General features: G+C 44.6%; 9 non-coding genes across 9 annotated transcripts; 4 read left to right on the forward strand and 5 right to left on the reverse strand.

Annotated features, from left to right (window-relative positions):
* Window positions 1-474: 474 nt before the first annotated feature.
* TRNAD-GUC (transfer RNA aspartic acid (anticodon GUC)) lies at window positions 475-546 on the reverse strand. The gene has a single exon. It is a non-coding gene; the product is annotated as a tRNA-Asp (tRNA).
* Window positions 547-2,767: 2,221 nt separating this feature from the next.
* Window positions 2,768-2,838, forward strand: TRNAG-GCC (transfer RNA glycine (anticodon GCC)). Its single transcript has one exon. It is a non-coding gene; the product is annotated as a tRNA-Gly (tRNA).
* Window positions 2,839-3,393: 555 nt separating this feature from the next.
* On the reverse strand, window positions 3,394-3,465 carry TRNAE-CUC (transfer RNA glutamic acid (anticodon CUC)). The gene has a single exon. It is a non-coding gene; the product is annotated as a tRNA-Glu (tRNA).
* A 2,127-nt stretch (window positions 3,466-5,592) lies between these two features.
* TRNAD-GUC (transfer RNA aspartic acid (anticodon GUC)) lies at window positions 5,593-5,664 on the reverse strand. The gene has a single exon. It is a non-coding gene; the product is annotated as a tRNA-Asp (tRNA).
* A 3,379-nt stretch (window positions 5,665-9,043) lies between these two features.
* TRNAG-GCC (transfer RNA glycine (anticodon GCC)) lies at window positions 9,044-9,114 on the forward strand. Its single transcript has one exon. It is a non-coding gene; the product is annotated as a tRNA-Gly (tRNA).
* Window positions 9,115-11,856: 2,742 nt separating this feature from the next.
* Window positions 11,857-11,928, reverse strand: TRNAE-UUC (transfer RNA glutamic acid (anticodon UUC)). The gene has a single exon. It is a non-coding gene; the product is annotated as a tRNA-Glu (tRNA).
* A 2,691-nt stretch (window positions 11,929-14,619) lies between these two features.
* TRNAL-CAG (transfer RNA leucine (anticodon CAG)) lies at window positions 14,620-14,702 on the forward strand. Its single transcript has one exon. It is a non-coding gene; the product is annotated as a tRNA-Leu (tRNA).
* Window positions 14,703-15,092: 390 nt separating this feature from the next.
* TRNAG-GCC (transfer RNA glycine (anticodon GCC)) lies at window positions 15,093-15,163 on the forward strand. The gene has a single exon. It is a non-coding gene; the product is annotated as a tRNA-Gly (tRNA).
* Window positions 15,164-15,686: 523 nt separating this feature from the next.
* Window positions 15,687-15,758, reverse strand: TRNAE-CUC (transfer RNA glutamic acid (anticodon CUC)). Its single transcript has one exon. It is a non-coding gene; the product is annotated as a tRNA-Glu (tRNA).
* Between the last annotated feature and the right edge of the window lie 3,529 nt (window positions 15,759-19,287).

Here is a 19,287-nt window from a genome sequence, read left to right on the forward strand (position 1 = left end):
AGGCGCAAGAGCAGAAGGAATGCTTGCAGTTGTAAAGTGGGCCTTCGGGTCGGAGCTTCTGGAAAGCAGGAACTGGGGCGCTGTGCGATGGCAAGCACGGGCCCTTTTCCTGATGTGAACAACTCACAGGCTTTCCCTGTTGGAGGTCCGGGCACAGATTTTTGGGTCTTGCTGATCGCCCCTTTTGAGTAAGAAGCTAGGGATGGATGACTTTAAAGGTAGATGCCCTCCCTTGACTACATGAATTTGAGGAGGAGATGACCTTGTTACTTGAGCTTAGAAGAGATCCGGTAAGCGAAGGCATCACGGATGAAACCGTAGGGAGCTTCCACGCAGCTTTTGTGTGTTTAAGCTCCTGGGAAGATGGTGAAGGTAGTTGTTGGAAGCGTAATGGCACAAAGGCTTCTTTTGCGTTCGGGTAGATTTTGGCCGTTCCAAAGTGGAGAGGCTCTGCGGTAAAATAATCGTTATGTCCTCCCCGTCGGGGAATCGAACCCCGGCCTCCCGCGTGACAGGCGGGGATACTGACCACTATACTAACGAGGAAGATGATAGGACCTCTCAGCTTGCAGACTCAGCTTGCTTCCCCCAGACACTTCGCTCATCCTCTACTAGTTTTTGCTCTGGGCCTTTTTAGAGGATACAGCCTCCTCTCACTTTTACAAAATACCTTGAAGCCCCCTTCCGCCTCCCCTACCTCTGCGGTCTGCCTGACTCCAACAATTAGAGGCTCATTTACAAAAGAAGAAATTCCTCCCCATAGCGTGTGTGTGTGCGTCTGGGTCTGAGCTCTCTGAAAGTATCCAGCAGCTTATGGACCTTTCAGGAGACCATTTTTGAATCCATGAAATTAAACCCAGTACCTTTCCAAAGAAGCCAAAGATACCGAAAGAGAGCTATCAATGCGATTGAAAAAAATTAAGCATATTCGAAAACTACTAGGGTAAAACAGCCTTCCTTTCACCATATCCTCTGGAAAAAAAAACAAAAAACAAAAAACTGGGAATTGCTATTGATAAAAGGGAGTCAGTCTCCGGAACAAGTTAAAAGGGGGGGCGAGAAAAGAGGAGGGAGAGGTGCCGCAGGAGGAAGATTACCAAGGGCGTGGGAGGGGAGATGTGTCCGAGAAAGAGCGGTGCTGTCAGGGTGCTGCGCCGGGAGGGAGGTGGGCGATGGGCAGGTGGGTGTTGGGGCGAGACGGGAGAGAATTTGACTGCTCAGAGGCCGCAACGGCTGCTCCTTTGAGCCGGTCTTTTCCCGCCTGGACAATCTTTACTTCCCCTGAAATACTGATCTGGTCCCTCGTTCTTTGCCAAGCCCATCCTTACCCGTCAGCCTTCCATTGATTTGGGAATGGCCTTTCGCAGCATCCTCTCCTCTGGTGGAAATTCCCTCAGAGCTTCAAGGTCACGCGCAGTCTAAGCTTTGGCTCGCAGGCCTCACAGGAGACGTGACTCTTGCACAACCATTCCTCGATGGGTCCTAGTCACGCCTAAGCCGGTGCCTTCTTAGAACAAGAACGCCTGTTCCTGCTTTGGAAATATGTATCAGGTGAAGTCGGGTTTTCCCAGAACGCGGCGTGAGAGCAAGTCTCCGTTTTTTCTTTTTTTCCTTCTTTGATCTGCTCTCTATTTGTATCCTCAGCTCCAGTGTCGCGAGAGCCAGTGCTTGGCTTCCAGCAGATGCGGGGGACCTGCTTATTGGGAAAAGGGAATCTCGGGGATGAGAGCGTGTATCCTCAAAGAGACAGAGGCAAGGGGTTGGAGGCGCAGTTGGAGAAGATCAGGGAGCTGGCGTGGCCAGGAACAAGAGGAACGCGAGGAGTTGAGGCAAGTGAGGGAAGCTTGTAGTGGCGCGGGTCTATGGGTTTCCGTGTTATGGAGAGGCGAGCAGAGTCGTGGAAGAGTGTTTCTGTACATGTGTTTTCATAGACAGCGTTGGGTGCGGGAGGGACAGGTTAGAGAGGGTGGAAGGAACTGGGTAGGTGAGCTGAGAGGTCTGGGCACTTGGTTATTTTGCTACGTGGGAATGGAAATGACAATTGTTTGTGCTGACTCAGGATGGCCAAGCGGTCTAAACCGGTACGTTGAGGTTCACGTTCACTCTACGTATCCTAGAGATATGGATTTGAATCCTGTCCCTCAATGATAATGAAGTGGGACCACAACTTGTTCAGGTTCTTAAATTCTCAGACTACATACAGTCCTTTATCTGAAACTCGCGGCCCTCATATGGAAAAGTTTGGTGGAGCAGTGCGCTCCTGTAGGGGCATCAAACTACTCTTTTACTGCCATAGGCTGGAAGAAAAACGGTCACTTGGAACGCGCGCTTTGTGAAAAGCTCCAACAATGTAGCTTTAGAAACTGACTTTAAGGCAATAATAGGACTTTCCCTGAGAGTGTGATGTAGAGAGCAGTAGGGGAACCTAGAAGATAAAGAGAGGAGTAGGGGAAGGAGAAAGAGAAAAAGAATGAGAAAAGGAAGCTGAAGAGGATGGAAGGAGGAAACAAGAGAGGATGGAAGGAGGAAAAAAGAGAGGAGGAAAGGAAGGAGAATAGAGGAATACGTAGAAGGAAAGAAGTGCAATGGAAGAGGGAAGTTTAGGATGGAAGAGACCTATGAAGCCTGGCGAGATATGTTGTAGGTTAGGGTTAGTACGTGATATGTCAAATTTTGGATTGGAGACGCGATTAAAGAAAAAAAAAAAACTTACCTCTTTAGGAAAGTCAGCGATGTCACTTAAGATACGAATAACTTGGCGTGTGTTGCATGGGTGGTTCAGTGGTAGAATTCTCGCCTGCCACGCGGGAGGCCCGGGTTCGATTCCCGGCCCATGCAGAACAGGCGTTTTAGCACAAAAGTCTCCCCGGATCTAGTCCTTTCGGACTGCTGTCACAGGACTCTTACTTCACTAATCAGCTTATTTCTACATCACGAACATTATCCCTACTTCCTTCCGCTTGCCATTGCTATCCTTACCCCCAACTTTGCGGACAACAGAGAAGTCCATGGACAACGGGAGAGCTTTCCTTCCTAAGCATCTAAAGAAAGAACCAGGATTCTAGTAAAAGAGAAGTAAGCTGGGTCCCTTTTCTCTGCCTTCACGCCCCCTCATTCCCTCATCCAGCAGTTTATTTTGACAGACCGAAGAGGATGTTGGGATTGTCACTTCTCTTGGGGAAACTGAAAAAGTGTTTATTTGGGCAGATATGTTGGGACTGATACTTCTGTTTTTCCTTTTACACTGAGGGCAAATTTTCATTAGTGAAGAAATTGAGAAGATGCGAGAAAGCAGCAGGAAGATATCTTGTCATGATGTTAGTGATAAACAATTTAAAAGTACTTGAAGAGATTTTGTGATGTTAGTTAAGAGATAACCAGCTTAAAAGCACGTTCCCTGACCGGGAATCGAACCCGGGCCGCGGCGGTGAGAGCGCCGAATCCTAACCACTAGACCACCAGGGAAGGGGTTGTGGTACCTACCTTCTTCTTTCCACATTTCAGTGGCCTTTTGTATTATTCCCATGCTTTCTTCACTCTTCTGGGGACCCATTGGATCAATTCCTACCCCAGAGCTTATATCCCAAAGAGATTTTAAAGAAGGGAAAGAGACCTGTATGTGTAAGAATGCTTGTGGCAGGCCTCTTTGTAGTGGCCAGAAACTGCAAACTGAATGGATGCCCACCAATTGGAGAATGGCTGAACAAATTATGGTATATGAATATTATGGACTATTATTGTTCTGTAAGAAATGACCAACAGGATGATTTCAGAAAGGCCTGGAGAGACTTGCATGAACTGATGCTGAGTGAAATGAGCAGGACCAGGAGGTCATCATATACTTCAACAACAATACTATATGATGATCAATTCTGATGGACGTGGTCTTCTTCAGCAATGAGATGAACCAAATCAGTTCCTATAGAACAGTAATGAACTGAACTAGCTATACCTAGCGAAAGAACTCTGGGAGATGACTATGAACCACTACATAGAATTCCCAATCCTCTATTTTTGTCCGCCTGCATTTTTGATTTCCTTCATAGGTTAATTGTCTACGATTTCAAAGTCCGATTCTTTTTGAACAGCAAAATCACTGTTTGGACATGTATACTAATATTGTATTTAATTTATACTTTAACATATTTAACATGTATTGATCAACCCTGCCATCTGGGGAGGGGAAGGGGGGAAGGAGGGGAAAAAATGGAACAAAAGATTTGGCAATTGTCAATGCCGTAAAATTACCCATTCATATAACTTGTAAATAAAAAGCTATTAAAACAACAACAAACAAACAAACAAAACAAAAAACCTTCCAGAGCTCGATTGACCGGATTCCCTGAAACAGGGAGTCTCATTCTCCTAGATGTCCTCAATCGCAAAAGAATTCCTTTCCAGATCTTTCAAGTCGTCTTACCTATCTTCATTCTGGAGCATGTGTAACTACTCATCCAAACTGGGAATAGGAGATTCAAGGTGAGGAGATTCGTCAAAAAGTCCAGTGTCCCGTCCCATTTTACAAAATCTCAAGAATGGGGGTCCTGTTCCTTTATCGATCATCCCTGTGAAGATGACTCCTAGATTTTTCACAATACCTAATTTCTCTCCTGATCTCCAATGTCTCTCCTTCATGTCTATCTGCCTTCTTGGATGTGGAAGTTCCAAAGACATCTTAAACTCACCATGCCCAAAATTCATTTGGCGATTTATTTATATATTTGTTTGTTTTGCCCTCCTAGACTCTTCCTTCCCTAACTGGACAAGGTGACATCAAAGTCCCGGGCTCCCACGCCACCAACATTTGGAGAAAAAAAAAAGACGCCATACTTTGCTCACATAAATACTTGAGCGTTGGAGTTTTGGACACTACACTTAGCATCCAAAGCAAGTAGGGGAAAATTGCCGGGGATATTGGAGGAGGGATATACAAGCTCACTTATGTGAGCGTTGGAAAACAGGTCCAGAGGGCTCCATAGAGCTGTAAAATGAAGAAATGACATTCTTACCTCTCTTTAGGATGTGTCAAAATAAGAGAGGCATTCAAGGTTGCGTGGGCAGGGAATCGAAGCCGGGTCAACTACTTCCAAATAGGCAGCTTACCAATCTACCATGAACGCCGATGCCGGTGATATTTTCTCAGCCAAGATCCCCTCAGTGAAAGCCCGTGCAGTTCTCCTGCAGATAGGCCAAGCACTAGAATCCTGTGCTCCTGCACCTGCACTTTCTATCAGGCTCACACGCTCCACATATAAACAGAGACTGGCCTAGAGCTCTTTTAGACTCCCTAGCACTTGTTTTACTTGTCTACAGTCTTCAGACTCAACTGTATCCGTTTTGGGTAGGTAGCTAGAAGGGGTCTTATCAGCCTTGGCTACAATGAAATTGAGGCGGAGTTGTTTTTGATTACTTTAAGACTGGGCTGGCGAGTCAAGAATCGCGGGTGAGACAGCAAGGAACTTCCAAGCAACTTGCATGTCTAGCTCCTGAGAAGTTTCTGAAGGTGGTTCTTGGCAGCCTAAAGCCACAAAGGTTTCTTTTGCCTTTGGCCGCCCGGAGGGGAAGAGGGACTTCCTCAAAAAGTAACGTGCACTCCCCGTCGGGGAATCGAACCCCGGCCTCCCGCGTGACAGGCGGGGATACTGACCACTATACTAACGAGGAACTTGCCAGTTAGAGTCTCTGATGAAGCCTCAAGTAGCTTCCACGACACATTTTGCTCTCCTCACCAATCTCTGCTTTGGGCTTCTCTAGGCCTCTCAGCCTCGGATTTTGACAAACCACAATGGTTCTTTCCTCGTACCCTAGCTTTGCTTCCTGCCTTTCTCAAAGCAATCTCCTGCTTTCAATTCATCCCGAAAGTTACCTATATAGCTACCATACCTTTTGTCCACTGTCCTTTAGGACTGCCTTCCTTGGCTGCAATTAAAAAGGCTCATTTCCAAAAAAAATTCTTCAACCTAGTCTCTCAGTTTATGTGAGTGTGTATGTTTTGTGTGTTTGATCTCCCTCAAAATCTCCAGCAGTCTATGGACTCCTTTTCAGGATGTTTTTCAGTGCATAACATGAAATACAATAAATTAACAATGAAACCGATTTTTTTTAAATAGAACTATCAATATGCTTTTAAAAAATTTAACCAAGTTCAGGGATTCTAGGGTAAAAGCATTTAGGAAGCTGGCAGTTACTTTGCATAAAGAAGAAGTCTCCGGAGCTGGGGTTAAATGGAGTGGGGGGGGGAGGGAAGGGGAGAAGAGGAAGAGAAGATAGGAAGAAGAGGAAGAGGGATACGAAGGCCGCCTATACCGAGTATTCCAATGGACACAAACCCCTTCTCCCCAGTTCACTGGCCTTCAGTTTCAGACTCGAGTTTCATTCTAGTGTGTAAAGGAGCTGGCCCCACCTGAGGACCAAGTTGGATTTTTGTCAGAGGTTAGATTGGAAGAAAAAAACTCAGCAATATAGCTTTAGGGCTTTCACCCCACTTTCTACAAGAAGAAGGTGTAGGTGGAGAAAGAGAAGGAAAAAGAGAGGAAGGAGAAGTAGAAGAACAGGGAAGAAGAAAAAAGAGGTGCAGAAGAAAGGACTGTGTAGGAAATGGAAGGCAAAGGTAAGGAGAAAAGATTAGGAGAGTGAAGAATGATTGCATGTTTTGTCATATTTGGGACTTTGGTTCTGGCCCAATAGAAGTGTTCAGTAAGGTCAGAGGCTAAGAATTCAGCTAAATTACTCTTTGCACTAGATTATAATGGTAAAATTCTCACCTGCTAGGTGGGAGGCCTGAATTCCTTTCTCTGTGCATCCATGCACTTATGCTTTTTCTTTTTCCGTTTTAAGCACAAGTCTTTTCCTGGGATCTTTTGTTATCCACTTTACCTTTTGGATAGCTCCCCGAAAGAAGCACCTTGCCTGGTCAGGACTATTATTCTCACCCTAATAGAAAAAATAAAAAGGACTGCCAATCTTGCCACCCAGCCATACCTAGTTGAAGAAGCCAAACAAGTCCTAAAAGTCTCCGGGCTCTTGGATAGTTGCTAAAGCACTCCCCCTGTACAAGATAGAATCGTAGGCCCTCAGGCTTCCAGAACATATGAAGGTTAAAGCCACTGGCAAAAGTAGATCTCTACCAGGTTGCTTTACTTCCAACCTTCCTTCCAATCACTCCTCAACCTCCTAGTTTGCTGAGGCTAACAGTGAAGGCAAGCAGAACGAATGCTTGGGATGAGAAGTAATCTCCTCTGGTTTTACTTCTACCTCAATCCACCCCTTTAACATAGCAGTGTGTTCAAATAAAATGAAGCAAAACAGTAAGGGAACAAGATAAGTCTGAGAAAAATCTTCCTCTCTATCTCTAGACGCCCTCACATCCCACTATTCTCTTTTCATTCCCTCGATTCTTCCACCCCCATTCCTACCTCTTCCTGCCTTTTCCATCTTGACAGAGGTTTGGCACTTTCTGCTCTTGGAGTGACTTAGATTGCCCGGAGTTGAAATGGCAGCAAGGAGAAAGAGAAGAGTATGATTGGGTGGTATGTGTGTTTGTGGGGGAAGGTGAACCCAATCTCCCACGTGAAAGGGATACTAACCACTAAATTATGAAGGACGTTTTCCTTGAAACACTAATCTAGTACCCAGTTCCTTGCCAACCCCATTCTTACCAGTCAACCCTCCCTTCATTTGACAATAGTCCTTTCCAGCACTCTGTTCTCGGTGAAAATCCTCTCAGAGTTTTTAGGTTACTCGAGTCTAAACTTTGGCTCAGGCCCCACAGTCTGAATGAGGTCTGCACTACAGTTCCCGTGTGTGTCCCAGGTATGCGTAAGTCGGAGCCTTCACAGAGGCTTTCCTGCTTTGGAAATATGTTAGGCGAAATCGGGCTTTCCGCAGATGATTGGACAGGGCATGAAAGCAAGTCTCCTTTTCTCTCTTCTCTGAGACGCTGTCCACTTGTATCTGCAGCTCCAGTATAGGGAGAACCAGTGCTTGGCTCTCCGCAGGTGCGGAGGACCTGCTTGTTGTGAGGGAAAGGACCCTAAAAGAATGGTCTTAGGATTGAGCGCTCGTATTCAGCAGAGAGACAGAGGCAAAGTGGTGGGCGCAGTTGGAGATCAGGAAACTGGCGATGCTGGACAGAGCCGGGTCAACTGAAGGAAGTTTGTAGTAGTGGTCTTCAGGTTTACGTGCTGAAGTACAGAGGCGGGCAGGAAATCGCGCAAGGTTGTAGAAGAGTGTTTTTGGGTCGTGTAGACTTTCTTAGAAAGTGCTGGTGAGGGAACATTGGAAGAAGGGCTAGAGGAATTGTAAATGTGACTTCTGCGACTGTAATCCCCAAAGAGAGTGACAGAGATTTTGGGGACCGAGTCATAACAGCTGATCATCCTAAAGCTCTTTGCTCTGGGCGCAATCTCCGAATCCCACTCTTGATTCCTTCTCTCTTGCTTCCTGCTGTTGTCCCACGGTCCCGCCGAAGCCTCAGACTAGTGAGCGAGACTGACTTGCTGGGGCTTCCGGATGCTTCTCTCTCACTCTTCACTGGCCGAACCTCCACATGCTAGAGGTTGAATGAGGAACTGCAGTCCACCTGAGGACCAAACTTCAGCCATGTAACTTCAGTATGTAGATTTGAAGAGAAATCCCGGCGTGGACGCGGACTTTTGGAAACTTCCCAACATATATTACTTCAGACACTCAGGTTCGAGGCAATCACACACACAATACGTTCCCGGAGTTGTTGATGTAGCAGCAGCAGTAGAACCAGGAGGAAGTGGAGGAATAGGAAATGAGAGAGGAGAAAGAGCAAGAAAACGGAATAAAGATGGAGGAAGAAGAGAAGGAAGATGAGGAGAGGAAGAAAGGAAGAGAATATTGGAGTACGTAGGAGGAAAACGAAAAGGAAGAACAAAAGAAATTTAGGAGGGAAGTCAAGAAAAGTAAGTTATTAGATTAGGGTGGGCACATAATATATCAAATTTTAAGCTTGATTCGCGGTCTACCTGTATGTCCACAAAGATTAGAGACATTGCAGTGAACTTTAGTGAAACTTGCATGGGTGGTTCAGTGGTAGAATTCTCGCCTGCCACGCGGGAGGCCCGGGTTCGATTCCCGGCCCATGCATAGTTGGACTTTTACTTGGCACTGCCCACCCGACGCTATTATCTCCAGAAAACAAAACCTTGCTTGTCACGATTATCATGCTATAACCACTAACGAAGTCACTGTACATCTCTTCATCTCTCAAGGATTAGTAGCCTCTTGCCCACGGTTTAACTCACTTGGCAATTATTTCATTTCACACTCGAATAGAGACCAGCCCACAAGACCTTTTGGCATATTGGCAGCCGGCCTCCTTCGCCTACAACCTTCAGACCCACATGGCTTTTTGCGTCGGACGAGAACTGGAACGTTGGGAGTTGGCAGCCCCAGGTCCTTCTTTAAATTTGTCCCAGGAGCTGGACAAATTGTTTCTCCTGAGAAAGTCGGTACACAACGTTCTTGGCTCGTGTTAGTGCTTCCTTTGGGAGAGGCGAGAGATTAATGGTGCAAGACGGGAACCCATCAGTTTCGGCTACACTGAATGTGAAACCGAGATGCCCTTGAGTGCCTGAGATGGGTCTGGAGAGCAAGATGAACACTGAGACAGCAAGAAGCTTCCAAGAAATATGCGTGTATCTGGACCCCGCACAGATGTTGAGAGTAACTCTTGGCAGCCTATTGCTACAAAGGCTTCTTTTGAGTTTGGAGAGACTTCTCCCCCTCTCCCCCACAGAGGTATATAGAAAGAAAAGTTGGTGGCTTGGGCAAAAGTGCTCCCGGTCGGGGAATCGAACCCCGGCCTCCCGCGTGACAGGCGGGGATACTGACCACTATACTAACGAAGATGGCCGCAGGTTAATTATACTTGAAGCATCAAGTAGTTCTGAGCACACACTTCACTCCCCCCACAGTCTCTGCTTTGGAATTGTTTTTGCTTTTTCTCTCAGATCCCTGGTGCTCTATGGCCGTTACTAGACCATTTCTTAATATTCTCTTCCTTTTGACAAACTTTTTTCTGCTTCTTGCACATGTTTTCATTCTGATGTACAATTTGTTGTATCAAAAGGAATACAGATTTTTGCAAGTGTTATATATTCTTCATACATACATACATATATCCTTCATTCATCACAATTACACTATTAATAGAGGTCCTCTGTTCTTCTAGCCTGTGGAATCTCACAAGAATTCCCATCACCAATACAACTCAACAGTATTTGATTTTGTTGCACACAAACACTGACTCTTCCCCAAAGTGTTTCCCCTCCTTACTTCCCAATTCTACAGTAATGCTTGGGAGAGGCGATCCCTTTTTCAGCGACCTCAGTCATTCCTCAAATTATCGGGTTTCTACATTGTTATTTGGCTGTTAGTAATTTGAAAGCAGGGATTTTCTTTTGCCTTTGTTTTATCACCTGAAATCAGTATACTACCTGCCACACAATTTTACTGAATGATTGACATTTCAAAGATTTGGTTTATCGGGCTTATTTATTAGGTTCATTCCTTCCTAACTCTTCGTGATCTCATGGATTAGAGTATCCCAGATTTTTTCTAATCTCCACTAGGTCACAAAATCTATACAAACTCATGTTCGTTTTTTTCGTGACATTATTTATCCATCTCATTCTTTGCCATTTCCTCTTTCTTTTGCTGTCTTTCCCAACCTCAGTGTCTTTTCCATTGATTCCTGTCTTCTCATTATGTGGTCAAAATATTCAAGCTTCAGCTTCAAAGTTTGACTTTTCAATATGAATTAATTTCTTTAATCTGACTTATTTGATCTCTTTGCTGTCTAGGTGATTCTCAAAAGTATCCAGCACTAGAATTCTAAATCGCTGATTCTGTCTTGCTCAAGTTTTCCTTATGATTCAGTAGCAATGCATTGCTACCGGGGGAGAAGGAGAGAAGGTGAAAAGGAAAAGCTTGTAGTGTTTGTGGGGATGGTGAGAAAGTGCAAAACCGAGGAGTTAAAGGAACGGCAAAATTTTTACATAAGAATAGATTCTTATTGTGTCAAATTTTGAGTATGGATCTTATCCCATCAGAACTCATCATATGTTCATGGAGTCCGGGGCAAAGTGGTATCAAGTGGGTAATTCAGTGACGAAATTCTCCCATGTCATACAATAGTCCCTTGGCTCGATTCCCGATCTAAAGAAACGAGCTATTCATTCATTCATTTTATTATTCATTTGTTCACTCATATACAAATCCACTCCCGAGTATTCAGGCTAGCCTTTGGCACTTTTTGGACAGACAGCTCCCTGGTGATCAGTAGCATTCCCAGACGGGAGCCCCTTGTCCTATCAAGGACATCACATTCATCTTATCTGGCCAATCTTAGCCATCCACCCCTCGACCTCTTGAGAAGAGCCATAGGAGAAAGGAGCTCTCTGGCTCTTGGAAATTAATGAAAGCCGTCTTAATACAAAATAGATCCATAAGATTTTAGAACACCTAAAGGGAACGGTTGTGATAAAGTTGATCTTGGGCATCCTACTCTTACTTCAATCTTTCTTCTTGGCTCTGCCCCTTTTTTTGCAAGTGTTATATATTTTTCATACATACCTATATCTTTCATTCATCACTATTTCACTATTAATAGAGTTCCTCTGTTCTCCTAGCCTGTGAAATCTCACAAGGCGAATGTTTGGGATGTCTTGTTCTATTCTAATTTCTTTTCTGCCCTAGGGTCTTGGTGGCAGGGCGGATGAAATGAGACGAGACTGTAAGGGAGTAGATTGGCGGAACCACATATAGTTGGGAGCTGGTAATGGAGCACGAAGAACAGTAGCTCTCTGGTTTTGGAAAAACGTAGTTTTCCCTGACCGGGAATCGAACCCGGGCCGCGGCGGTGAAAGCGCCGAATCCTAGCCACTAGACCACCAGGGAACACATATTCACTGTACTTCCTTACTCGCTCAGCCCTTCAATATTGCTTCTCCAATTTCTTTTAGGATTTCACTGAATTTACAATTGACTTTTCATCATTCTTTACTGATGTCCACTACTTCGCTGCCCCTTTCTCATGAGAATAGGGATAATAGGGAGAGTAGGGAGAATAAAGGAAAATTTATTCCTTTAAATTCCACCAACTCTCTTCGCCTGAACAAAGCACTGCGCTACACAATAAGAATCTAAAACTCGCAGCCCTACAACCCCTTGCCATCTTTCCCGGTTTAAATGTCATTTCCCCTTTACATCTTTCATTCATCCGGTCTTCTCAGCTGTCTCCACATCTTCCTCTCTGTTTAGAGCATCTGCGGATACCTAGATATTTTTGCAAAATCTCTTCCTCGGCCTTAAAAACAACTTGTTTGGCTCTGTCCTGACTTTCTGTTTCTTTTCTTTCCTAGTTAACATCAGCTTCACTAATATGGCAGGAATTACTCAGAAAAAAAAACTTGATAGAGCCCCGAACCCTATAAGGGGGGAAGCTTGCCCATCCAAAGGGGAGTCTTGTTCTTCCGACCTTGCTAAATCATAAGAGCTTGTGAAATCCTTTTAAGTCCAGTAGCAGTTCTTCATATTGACGTATGTGCTACTACAAAAATCTTTGGAAGGCAAAAAGGTGTTTCCCTCACTTTCTCTGAAATGGGGATTTCTCTATGCCGAAATCCCATCTAGATTGGTGCCTCCTGGAATCTGTAATTTTGACAGAATCTGTCCCTTCCCCCATTTCTCTGTTTTTCATTCTCTCCGCCAGACTGTTCTTTTTCATTGTTTCTGTATTTTTCTTGTCTCTGTGGCTCTCTGAATCTATCCCTTGCCCCTTGCAGACATAGCCACCACATTACTCACAACATCTGTGGTAGGCTTTGCCAAGCAATGTTGTTCTTGTAGTTTGTTCCCTAATTTTTGGAAGACCTTCCATAGAAGCTCTAAATATGGCTCTTTTTGGTAATTTAAACATCTCATGAGTCCCAATGATCATTTCAATGCAAATAGTAGATGGTTCTTAAATCTAACAGTCTAGATTTAACCTCTTCCAAACTCCAATCTATATGTGTTTTTATTTATTTATTTAGAAATACTTACTGTACAAAATTTCTTCCTGGACTTCCCGGTATCTTAAAGGTAACATGTCCAAAACTGAGCTCATTTCCTCTGAGGTTCAACCCTCCTCTAAGTTTGTCTATTTCTTCCCATGGAACCATTTCCCTTCAAATCATCCAGATTCACGTCCTTGGACTCGTCCTTGACTTTTCCCTTCCCTCATTTTCTATGGAACCAATAATTTACCATTGTATGGATGGAGGAATCCCTGCCCAAACTCACATTCAAAGTCTTCTAATAACTTGCCTAGACTTTGGCAATATCTCATAATTATCTCCTCTCTTCCCAACACTTCCCCCCCACACTTCATTATCACACTATCTCCTCCTTTCCCCCCCACACTTCATTCTCCTTGCCAACTTATTGTATTTATAGCTGCTTTGTGGATATTCCTAAAACACCGACCTCAACATATGATGAATTATATATCACTTCTCTTACACACACATACCCACACTCACTCTAAGAAAAATATCATTCAATGACCTCTAGGAGCTCCATATAGATAATAAGATAAAATACTGAATCCTTAGCTTGACACTGAAGTTCCTTCCCAGAATGTCTTTCATCTCTCTTTCTGGTTTATTTTTCTATCCCTCCCAAACTAGTTTGCTTATTCCTTCTGGATCACATTCATACCTGGGCTTCTCGGGCATAGCATAAGTAGTTCCCATCTAGAATCGAGGGTTTCTGGATCTCACTCTTTCCCGGATTCGGATAGGAAAAGATCCCTCTTAGTGCTTCAAAGCTCAGCTCAGGTGTGACCTACTTGCTACAAAGCACCACTTAGAGTTTTAGAGCTGGAAGTTTTAGAAGTCAAATCATCACTTCCCCTCATCTCCTCACTTTGGAATAGGGAAAGTGAAACATGTCAAGTGTCTTACCCAGATTTACTGCACCTAGTAAGCATCTGAGATTGGATTGGACTCCGATACTTCCAGATTCAATTCAGCAGCCTATTTGGAGAGTCTCTTTGTTGTCTCATCTCCCCATCTCCTCCCAATCCGAAACCTACACTACTCCGCTCGTTTCTTATCACTTTCTCCCTCTTGATATTATCTCATCTTACTTTTACAAATTCTTCGCGTTCGTGTATTCCTACAGTTTGTGCAATAAAAAGGGCATTAGGCAATCGATGCAGGAAGCAGCGTGAGCTGGCGGGGGCGGGAGGGGATCGAGCCAAGTGAGGTTAGTTTCTTGTGTGTGCATCGGCACCGCAGTGTTTGCCGGGAGAGGTGGGCGGGAAGGGGCTTGTGTATGAAAGGATATGAAAAGACTTACTTGGACACTGCTGATGCCAAGGTGAGGAGTGCATGGGAAAGCGTTGTCTTGTTGGGAGAGATTGGATTTAAGTGAAGCAGTGCCGTGCAAAGTCGTCAGTCTCACTGCCAGAGACATCCGAGTCCAGTGGCAAGATACAGATCAGGATGAATGAAGACGATCCTGGGGTGAAATGAAAATCAGAACACCTGGTAATTTCGAAATTGACAACGGGAGAATAAAGGGAGGGGAAACAGTTGGCGCCAAGTCAGGATGGCCGAGCGGTCTAAGGCGCTGCGTTCAGGTCGCAGTCTCCCCTGGAGGCGTGGGTTCGAATCCCACTCCTGACATTTCTTATGGGAACCTCACCAGATCCTTCTGAGCGCCAGACCACATCTTAGTACCGAGTTGGACGTTTTGCCATAGAGCAGATTGGAAGAGAAATGCGAATGCTTTGCGCTTTTATCCACCAATAGTTTCATGCATTTACCTTCCGAGCATTTGCTCGACCTTCCCCGGGGAAGGAGCAGTAGAAGAATAAGGAAGAGGATGAGTACGTAGGAGAAAGACAAGAGGAAAAGTTTAGAGGAGAGAAAGACGAGGATTCGAGTACGAGTTGGAACATTTCTGCATTAGAATGAACACATCCCACTTTCGATTTTGAAAGTCAAGTTTGTGACATTAAAAAATATATTCATCCAGATCAAAGGTAGAATAAAAGGGATCCTCCTTTATTATCTGCATGGGTGGTTCAGTGGTAGAATTCTCGCCTGCCACGCGGGAGGCCCGGGTTCGATTCCCGGCCCATGCAAGGAAATTCTTTTAAAAAGTACCCCTTCTGAGGACTCTTGTCCTTCCCTTAACTACATTTTGGATCGTTAAGCATGGACTCTTGCATTCCTGGAATACAGCACTCTCTCAGGCAAACCAGCTCTCACACCTTGACTCTCCAGCTCATTACCCATCTCTTACTCACCTTAAGAAGCCAGAGAAGATTTTGGCTCTTGGTCCCTAAGACAGCAGAGAAAGCGGTCCCGGTTGAAGATAGTCTTATAATTTCTAGGGCACCAAAATGCCGAGCTCTCTGGCGAAAATATATGTTGCCCACAGTGTTCGGCCTTCAAGCTTCCTCACCTGAGGCGATTTCTCTCCCCGCAGTCTATGGGTCAAGTTTTGTAGAGTGAAGTTGAATAGAACGGATCCCTGCGATGGGCACCACTTAATGTACGCTTTGGGGGCTGCGCGGGGAAATGAAGGGGAACTGGAGAAGGAAACCAATTTCAGGCCCGAAGCCCAGAAGGGAAGGTCGGAATCCTCTTGGCCAAAAGTCGAACTTCCCTGACCGGGAATCGAACCCGGGCCGCGGCGGTGAGAGCGCCGAATCCTAACCACTAGACCACCAGGGAACGCTTATGAAGGGTTCCATCTTTCCTAAGGAATCTAACACTTCCTTCCTATAACCCTCCAGTTTCCTGTTGAATTTTTTCCACATCCATTGGATCCAAATCTAGCCTCTCTCTTAGACCTCTGACCCTCGCCATTCTACTGCACTGCCAACGGACCCAACGTCCCCCTCTGTCCCTCTCCCACACGGTGGTCCATTCCCCTAAATGCTGCCATCTTATCACCTCGCCTAAACAAATAAGAACAATACAAATTCGGAGCCTCAATACCTACGTCCCTTGCCCTCTTTCCCAGACTGAACCTCCCCTCATTCCACACCTTGCCGCCTACCACCCTTACATATCGGGTCACCTCAGTTGCCTTTTTGCTTCATGCTTTCTCTCTTCAGGACTTTTGCGGATACTCCGGTGCATTTGCACAGCCTCTTCCTGTGCTCCTCTCTGGCTTTTTCTCTTCTTTTCTAGTCAGTATCAACTCCATCAATATGGCAGGAGTAATCCAGAGACAACTTGGTTCTGCGCTAAGCGCTTGAAGGAGGAAGGGCTTGCACATTCGGAGAGGAGTTCTGCTCTCTTGGATGTGTTCAACCATGGGAGAATCCACCTTCAAACGCTCCAAGTTCTGTACTGTTTGTTCTCCATCTTAGAGCATGTGCAATTATAAATACGAAGTCCCTGCGGGGCAGCGTGAAGAGCTCAAGCAAAGCCCCTATTCTGTCCCTGTTAGATCTTCTTGAAGCCGAAATCCCATAGAATCTTAATCTTACACATCCAAAACTGATGTCATGATTCATCTTCCCAAATCTTTTCCTTTCCCTAACTCTAAAGAGTACCTCCAATTTCCCAGATGTTCCCAGTCTGGTAACTAGGTGATTGTTGAGATACAGGAGCCACCTGCCAGTAGCTGCTGGAGGTCTAATTCAGACCAGTAGAATGGATCTTTTCATGTGAGAGAATGATGACGATACAAGGAGACTGAAAGGCAATTGTGTTGCCTGACCTCTCCACTGAGAGGCAGTTGCATTGTCTTCTTCCCTCTTACCTCCAATTTATTTCATTCCCAATCCACAAGGAACATCTGTATTAGCAAAGGCTGCTTAGCAACTCTTTAAGGTGTTATGATTCACAGCTGTGGAGGCTTTCAGAGAATTGACCTGCCCCCCTCACTTAGGCATGGTTCTTAACAGGTGATATCCTAGATTCTTCACTATCACTTCCAATTTTATACACCTCTTCCACGGTGAATCAAATGTCCAATGAAATCAATTCTACCTTCCTAATATTTCCCCTATTTGTCTGTTAATTGGTTTCCCTGATTTAATTCTTTCTCCACTCCAATTCAGCTTCCTCCAAGCTTTTGAACTGATTCACCTAAAGCCAATGTCTGATAATATTGCTACTCTGTTCATTCAGAACTCCAGGGGTTGCTGAAGTATCATATATACTTACAATCCTCTTTTTAAAAGTCCTTTTAAACCTGGTCAACCTTACCCCTCTTCCACATATCCATCTTTCTTACTCTCAACTTTTTCACTGGGAGTCATCTATGCCTGGAACTTTGTCTCACAGCTTCTGTTCTCATTCCCACTCCTTAATTTTAGGCCTGGGGACTCCCTCTGAGACTACCACCACCTCTCCCTCCCTCCTTCCTCCTTTCCTCTTTCCCCCCCTCCTTCCTCCTTTCCTCTCCCCCCCCCCCCACCATGGGGTTCTTTGCAGATAGTCTTTTGCTTTGGACGGAAGCCAAAACTGATTGTCTCTCCTCCTCCCCCCTCTCCCCCCCAGCGTTCTTCCCCCTCCTCCTAGTCCTTTCTTTGTAACAGAGCACTTGACGCAGTACCTGGCATATTGCAGTAATGACTTAATAAATGCTTGTTGATTTATTGACTATTCTCAACTGCCATTTCCACAATCAGAAAAGAAAAGCATTGTTCATAAACTAGAATACTTTCACACATTTGATAGCTTTCCCCTTATCCAAGCCCCTGATCTCTTGGGAAATATAATGGATATGCTTGATATCGAGCAGACTGTAATTCTGCCTCCGGAGTTTTTGTTGATTTCTCCCAAGCAAATGAGATTGAACTATCATTTTGGTAGTCCCTCTAATTTCTCACGAAAATCTAAAAAGCAGGAAGGATCTGTGTGATCATGAAAACCCCTCCTCCCACTCCCTCCTCCTTCCATTCTCATTTCCACTTCTTTTTCCTTCCTTGTCTTGACCCTAAGATTGAACAGTTCAGAATATTTCACCAACTGCCTTTAAATCATTCTCCATTCCCTACTTTCCTTGGTCCTAAACAGTCACTCCTGCTCAAGTTCCAGCCTAGGTTTAGTACATCCTGCCACCATCATTAACCTCCAGGACCTCTTTCCTATTGCAAGAACTATTCCTCTTCCCAACACTAATACGGGTCCTCTCCCCTTCTGCTTCTTCCCCACCTCCCCACGCCACTCGCTTCTCTTCCCACATTCTCCATTGCTGTCACACTGGCTTGCTAGTATCCTCCATGGATCACATTCAAAGCTGGCCCTCTCAAACATAACGTAAATGATTCCCACCTGAGGTCTTCCGTGTCTGAGTAGTATTCCCTCTTGTTTCAGATGGGAATAATCCCAAGATACCTTCATTGCTCAGCTCAGAAGCCACTTGCTTGCTCCAATCTTAAATGTAGTGTTGGAAACCGTTTTTAGACAGAAAGGATTCTCACTTCTTTCAGCTTATCATATGCTTTTGGAAATAAGGAAAACTTTTTTTTTTTTAAAGAAATTACCTCGACTATTAAATGCCGGAAGAAAGATTTAAATTCAGTGGCATATCTAGGACTGTAACTCTCAGCCTCTTCTCTGCGATCCCCCACCCTCGTCCCACCCTAGATTTTTTCCCAGGACTTTCCAGGGTTTTTTTGCACATACTTTACATTTATTCAGTCCGGAACATTCTGTTGCATTATAAGGACACGGAAAGGCTTTCACAAATGATATTTCCTTTAGACACGTCATATCTCTATCATACACTTGACAAAAAGATGTAGAGTTGGAGAACCATGTGTTCAAATTGTTTGTTACAAGAACCACAATAACTATCACGTATCAATAACTTTGGTTTAGTGTGACTGTTAACAAGTGTCTTTCTCCAAGGTTGTGTTTTCCCTGATTAACTCCAAATTCTAAAAAGGTATTTGGAAGAGTTAGCAACGAAAAACCCTTTGTTCATCACTCCTCAGATCTCACTTGTACTTAATTGTTTGCATATTGTCTCCCTTATTAGAATGCTAGCTCCTTGAGAACGGAGGCTTTCCCCCCTTTTCTTATACATTGTAGGCACAAATCTATTGATTGACTAACAGACTGATATCCCCCCCCCAAAAAAAAATGGATTAATCGGATTCTTTTTGTTCCAGGTGAGTGTGTAACACATCAAACGTGGACATACATAAATGCAAAAAAAAAAAAAAAAAAAAGCATTCACACATTTCCCCCGTTCAGTGTTAATTGCACTGAAAAGAACAAGGAGTGAGAGCCAGGAGAG

Source organism: Antechinus flavipes, chromosome 4 (assembly GCF_016432865.1).
Source record: "Antechinus flavipes isolate AdamAnt ecotype Samford, QLD, Australia chromosome 4, AdamAnt_v2, whole genome shotgun sequence".
NCBI classification, from domain to species: domain Eukaryota; kingdom Metazoa; phylum Chordata; class Mammalia; order Dasyuromorphia; family Dasyuridae; genus Antechinus; species Antechinus flavipes.